An 18,950-nucleotide genomic window follows, 5' to 3' on the forward strand; every position below is an offset into this window, starting at 1 on the left:
TCCAGCTGTTTTTCTCCCCCCGCGGTTTCCTATTTCCAGTTGCAGGTTCTCGCTGTGCTTGACCCTGCCATCCCTGGAGCTTGATGGACAGGAGCTGGAAGGAATGAGACACATTTTTGGGGAGGGAAAAAGGATAATGGAAAGAAAGTACGATCAATTGGCAGTTGGCTTTTTTGCCACCTCTTTCTCTGATGAACACTTGCCAAGCTCCTGATGGACTGCCTGCCTAGACTTGCGAAATACTTGATAGCAGGTTTAAAGGAGCTGGGTAGCAAAGGGCTTTTTGCTTTGAAAATCACTGGTTGCTGTGCTCGTTTCCCCAGGGTTTTGTGTTTGTGCTTACAAGCAATGCTGCAGAGCTGTGCTGGGCCACGTGGAGAAGGAAGAACAGCCTATTCAAGCAATACTTGAGTAGGTGGGTGCCTTCACAAAGGTGATGTTTAGCTTTGGTGCAACAGGGACAGTGTTTTACTGGTAGGGTATAGGTATCTTTAAAATTGAGACCTTCTTCTCTTGAGGTTGTAGTTTGAAGTCTTTATGTCTGCCTGTTGACCGTAAGGCAGGCTTTGTCAGACTATGATGTGATGCTGGGTGGGCTGGCTGACAAATTTTATTTGTTTTTTGTTTACTCTGAAAATAACTCTGAGAAGATTTTGGCAGCAGGGAATAGGGAGGAAGAAAGGTTATTATCTGCTGGCCTTCTCTAGCACTATTTAAAACATTAAATTGCCCTCTGGTGTAAGAAGAACTGGATCTAATGTCTGAAGACATAGCAGAGATGGCTGAGGATGCAAGAAGATTAATTATCCTTTAATACCTAAGACTTACATACTTAACCTTTTTGCCCTTAGTGCTATCAGTTACCCTGAAGAATAGTCTCTCTGAAGTTCTCGTATAGGCTTTGTGAAACAGCAGTGCATATTTAAATGTGACAAAGCAAGAGAGGTAACTTATCTGTCTTTTGATTGAAGGTGAAACAAACAAGTTAGAAAATTGGGTCAGCTATCTCCAAATAGAAAATATTTGGAAAAATGGAAAGAAAGGCACTAGACTCATGTTTGAATATGGCTACTCAAGGTAATGGTCCCTACAGTGTCACCGGGGGGTTTCTGAGGACACCTGGCTCTGCATCTGTGTGTCTCCCTGAAGTCTGCCTTGCAGAAATTAGGACAGTGAAGTGTTGCAGATTCCTTGCAAGTGTGAAAAGCTCTGTGGTTTTCTTTGTTTGGTTTTCGTTTGGTTTTGTTTGTAACCCTTGTGCCTTATAAAACATGCTATCTGGAACTATCAGCAGTGTATTTCACTGCTTCTGGTAGGATCTCTGTAGTTGCCACTGAAGCTGTGTAGGTACCTGTGTCACCTGTCCTGGACTGTTTTATCTCAGTCATGTTTGTCACCACCTGAGAAGTCACGCTTAAGGTGAGGCACAGAACTTAATAGGTTTTCTGCTTTTTGTTGCAATATTTCTAAAGTAAACTTAATATGAATGCTTAGGAAATTGGGTAAATGAATTTATTCTAAAATTTCAGTGGGGACCCAGGCCTTGATCCGGCAATGAAATTCACCCCTGCAGAACTCAGGGCAGCATCAGGGCCTGTGCTTTTATGAAATCCTCTTTGTCATTATTGGGAAGGTGTCTTCAAAAAATCTCTGCATAGATTGGATAGCTCTTTACAATAATTGGTAGAATATTAATTTCTGTGGCTCAGTGCAATTATATTAATTATGGGGAACTCATTAGGCACTAATGTAAATATTAGAGCCTCTTCTGTAACATTCACTGTAATTTAATGCTAATTCACAGAACCATTATTAAATTGTTAATAGCCAGGGCTGCAATTCATTCAAGTATGTAACATCTCACACAATCAGTAAAGCATTTCAGTTGCTGAGCAACATGCGTTATAGTACACATACATGCTTTTGAACATACAGTCATGAGCTGTTTGCAGGCTTCCCATCACAAGTTAGAGAAGGCGCTGAGTAAACTGTCAAAGATTTCTTGCAGTATGAGCTAACCTGGCCTCTCTGATTCTCTTAACTGCAATAAATGTGTGGTTCTGTGGCTAAACTGCTGCATAACATCGTATCTCATGTAATCTGTTTGGAAGCTGAGATGATTACATTTCCTACATAATTTTAAAACCCATCATGCTAACAAAGGCAGTTTCACAATCTCGTGTTTATTTTGTATCCATGCACTTCAGGTTTCCTGGGCATAGGGTTGCTAATAGTGAGGTTGTTTGTGTTCACATACACAGCTTGTAGTCATCTGGTGCAGCTTGAACTCATCTGATAACGCTGGTGCAAAAGGGGATGACCTACTTGTTTTTCATTAAATATTCACATCTGTTATTGGCTAAGTCGAGGCGTAAAAAAGGTAGAAAAGAAGTCAGTTTGAAATAACTGGGTGAAGGCCAATGCATTCCAGGCTTTGGAAAATGCTGTCGTTTAATACAAAGTTTCTATTCTGAAGTGACAAAAATACAACCCAAAATAAGTGCTGACATGAGATCTGGCTAGAATTTAGGTGCCTAAAGTTGCTGTTCTGGAGAAGTCTGCAGGGCTGCTGTCAAAGCTCTGGAAGGGATTTACACAATCCAAATCTCTGCTCCCTGGCAGTGTGCTGGCCCAGCCTGGGCAGGCCTGAGGGGCTGCACCCGCCTGCGGGCGCAGGGAACGGGGGCTCGGCCCGTCGGCACCCTGGGAGCTCGGCGGGGTGGAGACTGTGCTGCTGCAGGGAGCCCGCTCCGCCTTGCTCTGGCTCCTGCTTCTGCAGTTTGCTCATGGGTGTTTTGAAATGCTTTTTTATATTTGGCTGAGGGAAGCAGAGGGACCTTAATGGGACTGTCTCTCCTAGCTGAGAGCATCAATTTGTATCCCTGCGGTCTTACCTGCCGCGCTGCTGGCAGTGTGGGCTGGCAGCGTGCCATTCCCCCCTTATTGAAGAATCTGGGGATTTGTGGTCCACATGTATGAAAGGACAAGAGGGTAGATGCCTGAAAGGTTGGAAACATGGTTTCTAGTCATCATTTCAGAGTAATTTATATACTCTCTAAAATGACTTTTGGTTAAATTTCTTGTGCAATGTTGTACGCAAGGAGAGGAACCTCCTGAGAGCTGCTCTTCTGAAAGGACGGAGGCAAGAGCCTCCTTGCCTGTCTTCCAAAGTTGGGCTGTGGGTTCCCACTGCAAAGAGGTTTTGTTTCTTTCCTAAGCTCAGGTGTTGGAAGAATAAACTTTGAGTTTCAAGCTGGCTCTCAGCATTTTCCTTTGCAGTGAGTAGAGAACAAATACGCTGGTGCCTGGTAGCTGGCTGATGCACAGTCTAACTCCTAGAGGCTTTAGCTGAAAATTTTTCTGCTTTAATGGACTGTATTGCCCTCAGCATTAACTTTTCTCCTTTTTAAAAGAAAGGCATAGTAGCAGCCTTGCTGGTTTAATACACACAGAATTAAAAAAATAGCATTTTAAGACCAGTTTCTTTATCTTATTTCATTAAATGATCAGTTTGAAATAATTTTACATATCATCTTTAACAGCACCATCTGGTGGTTCTCAGGTAATGTTGGCATTCATCATGGCTAGAACCGCTTCTTTCAATATTACAGGATATGAAATGTTTGGGTTGATTTGTTATGAATACCAGAGGAAGTATGTGGGTTCTGTATGGGTAAATATGCCATAAAACCACAGCTCTTGACAAAAGTATGTTGCTGAACTCCCACACATTGAGTATGTGGGGTAGACCGGTGCGGAACTCCAGGGTTGTATGTGCATAAATATTTAACCTGTATAAATATTTGAGTACTAGAAGAGGGATATTTTCTCCATTCTGTAATGTGTTTAAAGACCCTTACTTGCCATACAAAATCTTCTATTAAAGATTGTTTTATGCTTGCATCTAATCTCCTTGCATGTATGTAGAGTCAGGAGAGGTCGGTGAAGTCACTGATGGGAAGAACAGCCTTCTGAACAGCATGGGGAATTTAAAATTTATTGAGGACTTAAGAGTGTGAACTTTAATTTTGATTTACTCAGCCTCAGCAAACAGAGAAGGTGGATATCACAGCAGTGAATGAGTAGGTAAAAAGAAAATCCGTGTTCAGCTAGGGAAGCTTTGAAACACAGCCAAAGACAGAGTCTCTTTCTGATATGAGCCTTTGCATAGAACACAGCACTGATAAACAGGTTCTGGGGCTGATGGGTGATGGACACAGAAATGCCGCTGGAATTTCTGCACAGGAAATTCTGAGCAGGCAAAGTATCCTGCCCGTCCCTGCCTCCCTCAGGTGGCATTCAACACATCAGTGTTCACAGTGTGCTACTTCTCGTTGTTGATGTGAGTGGCATTAAGTGTAACGCCACGCAGATTTAGAGCTTTGTTCTCATTGTATTAACAGCTGATGATTCGGCAAGGAGCTCTTGCTTGTGTTTTGGTCTCTGCTATCTAGAATATCCAATTCCCTTAGTGTTGGGTGATCCCTCTGGCTAAGTATGTTGTCAGCAATTACGGTTGTGTACAATGAGCCTTGGCATCAACAGCTTAACAGGGCCTCACTGATTAGAAGCAGAACTTTTGCTTGACCATTTACAAAGCAGTTTGCTCACAACTTCCAAGACAGAACCTTTTCCAGAGAAGAGCTTTCTGTGCCTTCCATATGAGTTGTCCTCTAGTAACATGAAATAAAAATGACCTGGAAAATATGGAGCTAACTTTTGCAACTGCTGGTTTCTGAGGTATGCAGATTGTTTAAATCATGACTGACCAAGTCACTGTTGTTTCATCTGTTCCTGGTGTCCCCATATTGTTTGAGTAGTGTGCTCCTGACAAAAGAGGGCTTATTTTTTTTTCAATGTCTTCCTTATTTTGTGGCCAAATATTGTAGCAAGCAGAATGAACTGCATCCTCAGCAGGTGCATCACCACCACCTCTGATCATTGCAGTGGAGTTTTGTCTATTTACAGCAACTCTTAAGGTACCTTTGTCTGGTGGAACTTGGAGGCACAGCAAATGTAGTCCATGTTTGTTTGTTTTTTTTTCCACAGAAACCGTATCTATTTTGTATATCTTCACTGAGCTTTCTGCTTCATATCGGGAATGAAAGTGAAATAGCAAGTGATGAGAATAGTGATGAAAATTATGATACGGATTTATGCGTATAATAATCGGCAGATATTAAAGCTTTGCAGTACTCTTTTTCAGAGATATCCGTATGAGTCAGTGAGATCTGATGACTTGCTCAAGGTCACATAGCAAGTTTGTGGCAGAGATAGAAATACAAATTGCATTTTGAGAGTCAGTATGGTAGCATATTCACAGTCTTCTATATGTACAGACATGGTTTTTAACAAATGCTCTTGTGCTGTGTGATGTGTCGAGACTGCAGGCTATGAAGAGAGGGGGAAGCACATCCAGAAGTAAGCTTAGCAGTACGCACAGGCTTTACAAGTTCACTCTTGCATCTTTGATGCTGGCATAATTCTGCTAATTTCAGTAAAAGTGATGTCTTACAAAATTTACAGAAACAGTGTTTAAAAGGTTCTTTGATTCTTTATGTCTTGGTGAAGAAACGGGCAAACACTTACACCAGGCACCCTCAATATAACCATCCTCGCTAACTGGTGCCAGGTAGGACACGTGTGCAGAGCTGAGCCTACTTTGGTCGCAGGACTGGGGAATATGTTTGTCCTGCAGAGTTTCAGGGAGGCCCTGTGTGTGGTATCAGCATTCAGAGCTGCCCTGTTGCGTTGTGAAAACTCTTCTCACTTTTGGCCCTGTCATAGTGGCGTAAGTTCTACTTTTCTAAGCAAAAAAAGGTACTTGTGAGTTAGTGCCGAATAGTGCACAGCCCGGGTTCAGAATGTCAACCTAACAGCAGAAATACTTTAATTAGTTCCGGGATCTGTGAAGGACAAAGAGAAGCCAAATAATCTACCACAGCCATGCTCCACTTCAGGAGGTGTGTGCAATTGGAGAAACAGCTCATGCTAGCCTGTTAAAAAGGAAACTGAAAGTTACAGATGGTGTGGATGTGATACTGGAGACCGAGAACAAATGTTTCCCTGTTGAGAAACACTTCAGAAAGGGCAAAAAGGGAAGCATCATCGCTTAATAGCAGCATGGTGGTTGCTTTTGAAAGCAAGAGCGAGTCCTCTAAAAGCTTAAAGCCTTATCTAAATGAGGAGAACGTAAAGGATTATAAAAACTGACAGGTAAAATGTAAAAATGCAATAAGGCAGGCTGAAAACTAGATAGAGGGCCACTTGCAAAAGGCATCAAAACTTTTAAGAAATACATCTTCAAAAACATCAGCATCAGGGAGCCTGCCAGAAAACAATCTCTAGGGCTAGTAGGTGATCGGAAATGACAAATTAATTCTTTACATCTGTTGCTTATTGTGAAGAATTGGTAGTTCCCTGTGCTGGAACACTTCTTAAAGAAGAATTCATCAGAAAATCTCTTTCAAATTGAAGAGTTGGTAGGGGAAGTTATGAATCAAATAGAAGAAGTTGCCAAGTAATACGTTATTAACCCGAGATTTCTGGAGGAATTCAAGAATGAGAAAGCCAGACTGTCTGTGTTGTTGCATAAAAGCACTCTGGTACCTGGGGACTGAAAGACAGCAAATGTGATATGACTTTCTAAAAAGGCAATATGGATAATCACAGGCTGATGGGCTCGAGAGATGTGCAAGAAAAACTTGCTGGTCAACATTATATTGCGAATGGCATTACTGTGTAAGAGATACTCTGCTTGCAGAGTCAGGAGTCAGCCTGGATTTTGCAAGGAGAAGTCAGCCCGTGCAAAATGCTGGAGCTTTCCTAATGAGTTAGCAAATGTGTCTGTTCTGGGACCCATGGTGGCCAGCATATGCATAAGTGATGCAGTGAGAGTTGAATACTTGATGTCATTCATTGCTGTCCTGAATAACTTTGAATTATTAGTGATGAATGAAGAATTTTATAAGAAACTAGTTTAACTGAGTGACTAGGCAGTGGAAAACAGAAGAAATGTGGTGTAGATAAACAAAATTATGTATATGAGGGAGGAGGGAACCTGAATGAGAGATGGGTGGGCTCTGACCTGGTTCTTGAGCAGTATCTTGGATTACGATAAAGTGCTCTCTTGATGTTCAGGAGTGGTCCAACAGGTATGTCAAATATTAGGGTTGTTAGGACAATATGAGCAAAACTGAAACATTAACAGTAGAACTGTCCTCCCATTCCTATATCACCTTTAGTACTAATTCAGGGTAAGAAATTATTGCAATTTTTGTTTTTTTTGGTCATTAATTCAGAGAGGCGTCATGCATGTAGAACAGCGAGGAGGGTGTGAAGAGGATCTCCAGAGCCAGGTGTGAATAGCTGGTCCCCAGCCCCCTTGGCAGAGATGCTGCTGCCACAGCCTGGCTGGGGCAAGGGGGATGGAGACAGGAAATTGTAGCCCTAGGCAATGAACCCGGAACACTGTGTTTGGGTTTGCAATGCGTTGTGGTTTGCTTTCAGCTGTTTTTTGAAAATCCAAATGTTGTGCATAATTCTAAAAGACTACAGAAGCCAAAAGATAAAAGAGAGTCTTATATGTTTTTACAATATTAAAACAACTGCAACCAAAGCTGGGTCACTAGCAGCCTTTATCAAAATGCTACGCTTTTCCATTCCAAGCAACAAAGGGCTAAATGACAAAGCACATACTGACCCTTTATATACAACTGTAGAGGGGAAGAAAAATCTCAGAAAACATTGAAATTTTTCTTTAAAGAGTCTTTTCATGTTACTTTCAGACATGAAAGGTAAGAACATGGTACAGGTACAGACCAAGAAAGTTAAAGAAATAATTAAGAGTACATGCCTGCACATGTCTGTTATTAGGAATGGTGTTTTTATCTGCTAGGACATCTAGAAACATACTCCTGCATATCCTTGAGTTCCCATTTTATGTTGCTTCAAGTACATGAGAGTCCCTAATCGGAGAGAGGTAAGGGAACCTGCAGTTTTGTGAGAAGAGGTGGCTCCTTACTGCTGACACTGTAATAAAAACTCCTTCTGTTGCTCCTTACAGAAGACGTCTAGTCACCCTGTGGCACTTTGCCGTACCCCAGACTGATTTTTAAACTCCTTTCCTTCACCCTCCTGGGACTCTGAGTGTGTCACAAATTCAGCCAGTACAGGAGGAATTCTGCAAGTATTTTCAACTGAAGATGCTTCCTTCATGTTGAGATTCAACATTGAACAAATGTGGGATTTAGCATCACAATCCTCAGTGTCATTATTGGTCTTGTATCAGTGCTTTAGGCTTTAAGGCCTAAGATGTGGAGAGTCAGTCCTGGCTGAACTGTCACGAACTGAAATTGAGAATTGGACTTTGAGCTTTAAGATTAATACTGAAAAAAACCCACAATAATGCTTCTTTATGTAAAAAGAAAATTGGTATTTTGTCCTAATGGTGGTTTTGATGTACTTCTCTGTTCTGAACCTAGAAGCATAGATGAAGAGTGCAGGTCACTACCAAAGGTCATGACTTCTCTTGCTACATTGGAGATGAGACTGGAGCTGAGGTCTGTGTACCCCTATTCTCCTGTTACTGTGCCACCTATTTCACATGAAGAGGTGTTAAAAATATCACAGTTTTCTACCAGGAATAGTTGCATGCTTTTTCTGAGTCCCTGTTGATTAGAAGTTGGCTTATTTCCAATGCAGAGTGATTTTTTTTTCTTTTAATTTCTTTTCCACATCATAGAACTTTTAAAAAAACCTTTAATAGCCGTGAAAATCCTTACTCATATTACTGCACAGTACATTTCTTAAATATGCAAAGTAATCTCTTGACAGTAATTTCCAAAAGCAGTGGACAAATGTGGGTTCAATCCTGACACGTATCAATTTAATTAGATAGCTGAATTTCCAAGCAGGAAACAAATACGGAAATAAGGGTATTAAAAGATAAATCAGTGCAAATGATTCTTTTCTAATTGTTTTTCTCATTAAAAAGTTTAATGTTAGTTTCTCTAGGTAGCATAGAAGCAGTTTGGGAGCTATGGGAACAAAGGTGAGCAAATGCAGTATCCATACACCTTGAAATATTTGAAAGAACATCGAGTTTGATCACTACTAGATTACTTTAGTGAAATAATAAAAAATATTTTTATGTGTAAAATTAAATGGATCCGGTAGTTGATACAAGGTAACTTTTTGGTACTTTGGTCCAAAGTGCCATTTTCTGTTGGGAAAATTAAAAGAATTGCAGGAAATTATGGATAAAATAAGCCTGAGCATTGTTTCCTGAGTGCTCAAAATCTACCTTTCAGTGGAAGTAAGAAATTGTCCTTCTCATTCCAATGCTTCAGAAAAAGTTGTCAGCTTTTTGGACCAAGGTTTCTCAGGAAAAGATTGAGCCAGATTTTGCTTGCTGTAACTGGAAATGAAAATAAGAAACAACGGAAGTGTTGATTATTAGACCTAGAAAGATCAGATTCAGTAACATGGGAACTGAATGTTAAAACACTGACATAGAGCATACGTGGCATGAATCATCCCAATTAAATGGAGGAAATTACTTAGCCACATGAAAAAGTTATGCCCTGACATGAAAAGCCACTAGTTTGTTTTACTTTTTCTGGCACTTTATTATTCCTGAAGCTTTAAAGAACTGCAGCCTCATAGCTCCCACGATGAGTGTTCTAATTATGAACATTAAGAATGTCTTCTGATTGTTTTGAGCTCGCTAGTAACTTGAAATGCTTAATAAATTGAGCAGTTCCCAATCCAAATGTAGTCTGGCTTTGGAAATACAGCGTGCTCCCTCTCTGCAGTGTGAATAGGTCTGAACAGCTGGAACAAATGTTCTTGTCACTAAATTATAAATCACAGCTGTCGAGAATAAAACATTTAGTTCCAGCACTCAAGAAACAGATTTTTAAGAAGTCTTCCCATTTATCAGTTTAGCCATTGATTATGTGTGTAAGGTCATTGAATCAGAGCAATAATGAATGGAATTCTTGATTGCTCAAATACCAGACTACGCACCCATAGTTTTACGTTCAGGAACTTGATAGTGCTTTAAAATGCCTCGAAGCATTTAAGGAACTAAAACTCTGTGCAACCACTTATGTACTGGCTTTCTGATTGCTGGGAACGTGTTTGTCAAACAGGAGAGTACGATTAATTTGCTTCCACAAGCTCCTTAGTTGTCAGTGTGTCAAGTATTGCATAGTAGCAGTTTGACTTCCCAGAAGTGGTGGTTGCCTTGGTGGCTTGTGGAGGGGTAGGAGCTCAGGGCTTGCTCAGCCTGAGCTTCCTGGCATTAACCATGCCATGGGCAGTCTTGTTTCCCTTGGGGCAAGAGGCAGGAAGGAGGAGGTTGCTCTGTTTTCCAAAATAGGTAGGGTCTACCATCACAGTCTGCTGCTCTTCCTCAGGCTTGAGATGAAACCTGAAATAAGTCTATAGATTTGATCCAGCATGTTTTGTTGCTGTTTTTAGTATTGGTCCTGCTACCTGGTGTTTGAACCGTTTGATTTTCCACGTGTGCTGATGGCTTCATTTTTCACCAGGGCAGAGGGGGCTGCTGCCTTCAACCTTTTCAAGTTTTGTACCCTTTTTTTCACAAATCTCTACTAATTACAGTGGTTTTGAGCAGAAAGTGAAGAAATATCTGCAGGGTGCTTGTGACACTGCTGTGCTCACATACTGTTTCTGTGTTCAAGATTTCTGTTTGTGAAATCGATTCAGCATCTTTTAGATGCCATTTCAATGGAAATAGCCGGGATATGCGAGCGTTACAGATCCTTTTGAAGTGAAGCGTGTTTGGGAGGAACTGTAAGGGTGGAAAAAAATATGTTCTTGTGGTTGCAGAAATACCTGAACACCATTTTTTTTAAGGATGTGTTGTGGGGTTGACACCTAATGATTTTTATGCCTTTTATGACGCTACTCCAAAGTTAAACTTTTCTTTCCAAGTATTTAAGGGGAGTCTGCATTGGAGAGGCTTTTTCCAGTCTGAACATGCTTTCCTTCTCTACCCGACTACCAGTCTTGCTAAAACTCATGGGAATCACGTTATCTTTGATTCCTATGACACTATTCAAGTAAGTCTTTGAAAACCTGTAGGTAGACTCAAAGGGAGAAGGGGACACTGTCTTTGCATAAGTTTATTTAAACAGAAAACTAAACCTAAGTAACAGCTGCAAAGATCTTATGTGTGGCCTGAAGCTGGCTTTTGTTTTTTTCCAAATGCCTTTCCCCAGCCTCTTAATTCTTCATAATTGCAGAATTTGGATTGACAAAGCAAAACTACTCGTACAGAAGAGATGTAGCTTTAACAGATGTAAATATGTTTGAGGACATCATGTTTATTAAAATTTGTTTTAGATTCCATTTCATTAGAGTATGAAATCTGAGAGATGTTTATCTCAGGTTACTTCTCTATCTTTAAGTATCAATAAGAACAACTTTTTAAAAAACCAGCACCACAAACTAATAAAGACCAGTAATTGCAGGTAGAGTAAAGAGTAGAAATAGGCACTTTTTGGCTGAACAGCTGTTGGTGAAGAAAAGAGAAGGCACTTACGCATCAAGTCTAAGTTGGTAGCTCTGCCATTTATTAAATTAATCCTCTTCCTGCCTGAGGAATGTCACTGAGCTATTTAGTTGCCTTCACCTCTTCACATGCATTTTGTTAATATCTTTCTGTATGCTGCTGGCAAACTCTGAATTCAGCACTGTGGTAGGGAATCTAGAAGTTGTGATACGATGTTTTTTTCTGCCTGTATTGGAAAAGCACACAAATGTTTTCTGCACACATTACTTTCACTTGCAAATTCACTTTGAGAGCATGTTTCAGGGGTAAATCAGGCCATTCACATTGCAGAAAACAAGAGAAATATGTTGACCAAATGGGCAGAATGAATTTGTTATGAAATAGTCTTGACAGAGGCATCTCTCTGTCCAGACAGTATCTCAGCTCGGTCATTCAGCTTGAATAACAATGTGTTTGTTTCTCTGGTATGTACCACAAATGCTTTGCTTTTGGAGACATAAGTTATGTTTCCAAACTAGAGTGATTGCTAAGTTAGTATAGCTTGCACATTGAAGACTAGATCTTATCCCTGGTAGGCATCTATTTTTTCTTGATTTACTTAATATTGGTTATATTACTCTACCTCTTGCTCCAGGCAGTAGAGCCACTCATAGTTGCTATATAGCATATTCATTATGGGGTTAGATGCAGCATATATAATAGTCTGATGTTATCTCAAAGGATACAGAAAATATTTCCTGGCCATTAAATTATCATTGTGGACTAAAGGATCCTACCTTCCAATTTCATATTGTGCAAATGCACATTTTAAAATTTACATTTTGAGAACTCACTGGACTGGTGTGTTTGTGTGTGTATATATATCTCCACACATGCTTATTTCTTGTGCAGCTGCAGTTTTGTTCTGTGCTCTGACAACAGTATCTCCCAGCCAACAATACAAGAGGAACAGAACCCACCAAAGCAGGCAGTGCGCACTGGTTCACTCTAAACCCTCTCCCCCATATAGTCTCTTCAGCCTCAGAAACCAGATGTCAAAAAAATGAATTTTTAGTGCCTACAGGCCAAAATCAGTAAATATTTATCTTACTTGCTACTGAAGTGGTAGAAATGGGAAAAGATACTTTTTAGATTTAAAATATTTTTAGGTCTCCATCCAGCTTAGTCTTTGTTATTCTAATGAGTTTGCCCATGACAGTAGCACAGGTAGATGTGGTTTCAGATGGGAGCACGGGCATGCCAGGAAACAGCTCTCGCTTTCTTCCAGTTCCAAACAGAAGGAAACTTCCTGATCTGCCTAAATTGAATAGTCTATGTACATTTCTGCTCTTATTTTTGGTTCTGTTTCACCTATCTTCAAAATCTGAAATAAATTACGTTTCAACAACAAGTTTCTTGCACTTGATCATTTCAGAGCAATGAAGAATAAGATGAGGATACAGATAGCTGTACGCAGAAACCTTTCCGCTGCCATCATTGGATTTGTGCTTATCCTCCCTGTACACGAAGCAACTCTTCTACAAATACATGTTTGTAGAAGTATGTGATTTCCTCAATCAGATTCTGGCCTCATTTATGACTGTTAGTAACTAGATAATGGAATCAAATGAGGATGGCAGTCCCAAACAGCTGCGTGTTAAGTATAAACCTATCAATCATTTAAGCTGTAATGCCATTTATTTTCTTGAAGTGTATGTCCTGAACTGTGCTGAGTATACATGCTGTATACTCACTATATTCCTGTATCCTACTTAAAGGAGAAACTTTCCTTTGTCTATAGAGCAGAGCAGGGGTGTGATTTTTTTGATGCTATTGCATTTTAAAATACTAAGAATTTCACATTTTTCTTCCTCATATTTTCTTTTGAAGTCAATTATTTTAAATTAGCTCATGAAATGTTTTGAAGAATAAGTGATTTCCTTTTTACTTTGAACTAAAGGAAAAGTAATTAAGTAGTGCTGAACTGAACAAACACCCGTTACTTTTAGGTACCACAGACTTATTTCCCTATAATTTTTTTAATAGGTCAGTCGAGCTGCAGATTACCCAGGAAAGCCCTCAGGCAGACCTTGTACTAATTATCTGACATGGCTGCCTGCTCTTAAACCGAGAACTGGCGCTTAAAGACCTGTGCTGTACTGAAGAAGGAAAAATTCAAATTAAAGCAGTTCAATATGAAAGGAAGTGTTTGTTTCATAGCTGTGCTCAATATGGTCCCACCCTACAGGCAGCTTGTGGTGAAGGCTGAAAATGTTAACTTAAGAGAGGATTAAAATAACAAAATGTATCTAGCTTGTTGAAATGGCAGCATGTGTTTAGCATGCGGGTAACAATAGACAGCTGTCTGCCTCTGAATTTTTGAGTGAATTTTCCTCTCTGCAAGTCATTCTATGTTCAAGTTGTTTGGACATGGTCAAAGAGAAATGAAGCAAATGATTGGGAGTCATCATCTACAGTGGTACCTCATGTTTTCCTTCCGTCTCTTCATCTTTACAATCTGTGACTTGGGAGACCTAAAGCATAATAGCATTTTATAGCTAAATTAACAACTGGGGATACTGTGTGTGGTACGTACAACTTACATTCATTGGGGTTTTTTTTCTATGAAGAGACACACTCAGCTGTTGTGCCTATAGTGTGTTCTCATCCATCAATCATTCTTATGTCCTCTCCCACAGACATATCTATGGAAAGCATCAATTTTACTGGAACATAATCTGGAAATTTTCCTGTTTCATTTGAGAAGACATTTTATTTCTCAAGCTCTTTAAGCTCTCTTCTTTAATTACACTTTGTAACTGTGATACCTGAAGGTAAAATATGCCTGAGTGCTTTAAATGGGGAAAAAGTAGCAGCTGAAAAAAAAACAGGAGAGTTTTCCTGCACAAGATTGCTGTCTGTTCTAGCATCATAAAAAGGAACTATTTGAATGTTAATTTGGCTTAGTAATGCAACTTGACAAACGTGAGTTTCGGTCTTTTAGCTGCAGTGTCCTAAGCAGACATTAGGTCTGTATAGCAGAAAGGCCTGAAAAAGGTTCATTCTGTAGTTGTTCCTTAGAAACACTTGAAAATGGGTCAGTCTAGCAGTGAATTGAGCCTCAGCTGTTGATATTCTCATTCAGAAATGCTGTGGGTCCCGTGGCAGTGTGGTATGAGGTGCTGTATGCAATGGTATAGCGGATACATCTCCCAGTGTAAAGCCAGTGACTTTAGGCTGCTAAAACCAGAGTCCACTGGTCCCACATGCCCTGTGCTAAAGAAGCTGCTGTTCTAGAACCCCGAGATCACTGTTAAGTTTGTGTTAAGATGCAAGTTGCAGGAAACACAGCTGGAATGGGAAGAAACCACTTTCTGGGTGCTCCATCTTATTGGAAGTGAAGTTCAGTTGCTGCTGGTTTAATCTCATCTATCACATTCCTCACTCTCGGCTCCCCACCACGTCACCCACCCCACCTGAAACGGAGCAAAGGCAAAAGCAGCACAAGCAGTCCATTGGGATTCATTTTCATATCTCTGGGTTTATGGGAGGTTTTTGTTTGTTTGGCTTGTTTTTCTTTAATATTGCATGCTTGTTTGACAGTGTTTTAAGCTCTTAACTGTTCATTTTCTGTGAATCTACCTCTGGGGTTGTGCTGGGTCTGGTCTTGCAGGGCACTGAACACCAACCTTAGGAAAGCCATGTGAGCAGCTGACCAGCTGTGGCTGCAGATGTGACTCAGATGCTGAAGCATTTGCTACTTTAAAGCCATTTATTGCTCAAAGGTGTGTCTGTAAGGTGGTCTTGGTTTTAATTCCATTTAACATACCTTCCTTTAACCTGGGGGTTTTGTGATTTCAGGAAAGTGTCAGGAAGTCCAATGTAGGTTCTTTAGTTTGTTAACTTCCTAGTAATGGTGTGTAGTGTGTATCAAGGAAAAATTTAGTTATAAGGTAGACATGGTTGCAGTTGAGCTTGAGGTTCCCTTTTTTGTCCTTTTGAGGAATGGGATTATACAGTGACAATTTAGTACTGGTCTAAACCTATGTGTGTGTATTGAATAAATGTGTGTAAACTTTAGTCCTTTTTAGATTCAGTGGGTCTTCTAATCCAGTGGTTTAGGGATCTTTTCCACCCCACTGTGTTGGCTTTTAAATGAGCAGGTCTGAGCAGTAGTAGAAGACTTTCTACTTGTGTGTCAACACAAATTTGAAGATTTTATTTCTTGTATGAATTGTATTGACTGTAACCCTGTTTCCTTGCAGTTGTGATTCCTGTTACATAGGATAACTATTTTTTCTTATTATAGATGCTTGTCCTAAGACTTTTTTGGACACTTGCACTTGAGAAGCTCTCCCAGGAAAATAAAAAAAAAGATATTTCTACAGTTTGCATCTCTGACAGATTCTTTTTTGGAGCAGTTTAATATCTTGGTGGGATTTAAAGATGTGCTGAATCTAATCTTCCAGGAGTTGAGGAAATGTTCATTAGAATGCATTGTCTCTAGCTGAGTTTGACCTTCACTACCCTGCTGGAGTGCACTGCAATTTCTTACCTGCTTTCATTCTGCTCTTCCTCCTTGGTTGATAATAAAAGCGAAGCAGTTTGCATGTCCAGCCTCCATTCTCCACAGTCTTGATGCTTTCCTGCCATTCAGGCTGCTGCTGAGGTCAGTGTCCCTGTGCCTGTGTCTTCAAATCTCCAGTCGCTTTGTCTTGGCTTCTGGTTTTGACAAGCAGGTAATGAAGTAGTTTTTCCTTCTGTATTGCCCTCACGCTTAGGAGCTTGTGCTGTGTATTGGTTTGCATAGTAATTCTGTCCTGATTTTTACAATTTAAAAGGCTGACGGTTCCTGCAGTCTGTGCTTTCTGCAGGAGTAGAGACTCCCTTTTAATCATCTTTACTATCAGAAACTCTGTGCAGTCCTGGAGAAGAATACTTAAGATTAGCACTGGAACAGCAGCAGTTTTAAAAGTGACAGTAAAGTATGGTGCTGGCACTGGCATGATCAACACTGAGTCACCTATGTACAGCTGGGAAACTGGGGAGAGATCTTCTTACCTCTTTTCCAGTTCTTAAAGTTATTGGAAGGAAACAGTGCCTGAAGTCCCTGCTGGCTGTTGTATTGCAATATTAAGAAGTGTGACTTAAGAAACATGCTTGCCCCAGTAATAAAGAAGAAAGGATAGTGGTTACTTGTTACACCCCACACCAAAAAGGGCCAGTTTATTTGCCTGTAACTACGTTTTTGTGAACATAAAAGATTCACTGAATTCCAAGAGTATTAGAATAAGTGGAAAACAACACAATTAAGTCTGGGTTTTCAGAACAATTGCATGTAATTGTAATATGTCTGTCTCTCCACAATTCACTTCTTAATAGGTTGTGATATTTTTCCAGTATTATCTCAAATTGAGAAATTCTAGCACAATGTCAGTATCATGCTTATTTTGGATAGCGACTGGAGGAAGCAATAGTTGGTACCATTCATCGTGTGTTCACGTAACTCTTCTGAAGCCAGAACGCTCTAGTTCTCACTTAATTTACAGGGCAAACAGAGCGGGTCCAAGACTGACCCTTTTCTCCCATGGAAATCCATAGTTCTGAGTTACTCACCTGCTGTTCAGGTGTCTGGATCAGTTACCTCACAGGACAGGGTCCGATATCTCTGCAATCAGGATAATACATGGCCTTGTAGTCGCACCCCTGATTCTCAAAGTCTCAGACTGGATTACTGGTTCTGTAACCCAGTAACTGTTCTCTCCAAAAACTTCAGAAGATTGCTGCGTTCATCCCAACAAATGGGGTACGGTAGCTCCCAACATAGACAACTGAAAGCCAGGTCTGAGTTTGCACGTTACGCTTCAAAATTTGATCCTGTTTTATTACCATGGTTCTATATTCTATGAAGTGAGTGTTCCTGAGCTTTGCTGATCGTCAGTGCAATTCTGAGTTTGGGTCTAAGCTCAAAAGGTCTTCCTGAGAGAGATGAGGCAGCGGGCTGTTTTAGTCCATCAGGTGGTCCCTGGGTCCTTTTTCTGCTGCTTGTGAACTTTTAGGAGGGTTACTCATCATTGATTGATAGATGAGGCTCTGAAACAGCTGGAATTGAGATACTGTTAAGATACTGTTCACACTGCCATAATTACAAGATAAAGCAATTTTATTAACCAGGATTATTTATTAGTCACAGCAATCAAAACTACATTTCGATTAGTCACAGAAGGACCTGACAGAACATGGATGCTAACATTAAGTATTCATTGTGTTAATTCATAAACCTGTCATATTTGTCATGGTGGCAGTAAATGGTGCTAAACTGTTTTCAGTAGATTCCTTAGCGATAACCTTTGGGGCTGATGCATCTGCCACAATTTTTACAATATTTATTGATTTATTTTTTTTTAAGCACATTAATTATGAAGATTTAAATTAGGCTCATTAAAAAGAACTAGGATTTTATTAAACACAAATTAGGAAAACTCTTCAGTTGCTTTGGATTGTTATATTTAGCACCTAATATATCTCAGTCACTACCTCAAATTTCATTAAAAGATATTTAAGTTCTCATACAAAATCTGATCCTGTAACTAGTAAAAGATGCAGATATATTTAAGAGGGGCTCTTCACAGTTTTGTATTGTTTCAAAAATTTCTGTCAGGAGATTCAAGTGAAATTGTTTGCCATGCCACTGTTGCTTTATCCTTTCACCAAAGAGGACATTTTACATGTTTAGCAGGGAGTTCAGGATTAGCTGTGTGAATTAGCAGATGATAACTTAGTTAATGATCATGTAAGCAGAGAATGTAGGTCATGGTTGAATTTTAATTTGGACCTTTTTTTGGTTACTTTAATGACATATCGTTTGTGCCAATGTATGGTTCCCCAGATACGATTTCTACAGAGAAGTCTTAAATGAGTTTCTTGTCTGAGGAGCTGCTATAGTCCTCTCAGTTAAACTATGAGGTTAATTTCGGCTGGCATTGACTATCACGCTTCCCTGAAAATCTGTTATCATGCAGGCTCAGGCAACAAGGTCGAGAAACACAGAAGAAAGCACGAGAAATGCGTTCCTGCATCAAAGTGAAACCAGCTGTGTAACTCAAGTAGGTTTGTTAGCAGTGTATTAAATCTGGTATTATAATTAACACTGTTAACGGGTACGTGGCTGTCAAGGTTTGCTATGGGTTTGCCCTAATTGTACAGAGGACTGGCACAGGTGACTCAGTTAACTCTGTTACATGTGTTGGCGCTGGTGTGGCTGTGCCTGTTGGACTGTGCACATTCCCATGTTGTGCTGGGTGAGTGCGAATAAAGCTTGTACTCTAAACCAGGGTATTACTCCATATCTAGTCCCTGGCAAAAGATGCTGGACATGCTTATGTTCCACAAACCACTGGATCATGTTGGTGAGGTTCTTTACTACTTA

The 18,950-nt window shown here is 40.1% G+C and overlaps 1 protein-coding gene across 1 annotated transcript in view; it reads left to right on the top strand.

Moving 5' to 3' along the window:
- Window positions 1-225: 225 nt before the first annotated feature.
- FAM168B (family with sequence similarity 168 member B) overlaps window positions 226-18,950 on the top strand; it is a 305,947-nt gene continuing 287,222 nt past the window's right edge. The window contains exon 1 of the mRNA XM_021297424.2: window positions 226-415. The gene's annotated coding sequence lies outside the window, so the exon portion shown is untranslated. The remainder of the gene's footprint in view (window positions 416-18,950) is intronic.

The sequence above is a fragment of the Columba livia genome, chromosome 9 (assembly GCF_036013475.1).
Source record: "Columba livia isolate bColLiv1 breed racing homer chromosome 9, bColLiv1.pat.W.v2, whole genome shotgun sequence".
NCBI classification, from domain to species: domain Eukaryota; kingdom Metazoa; phylum Chordata; class Aves; order Columbiformes; family Columbidae; genus Columba; species Columba livia.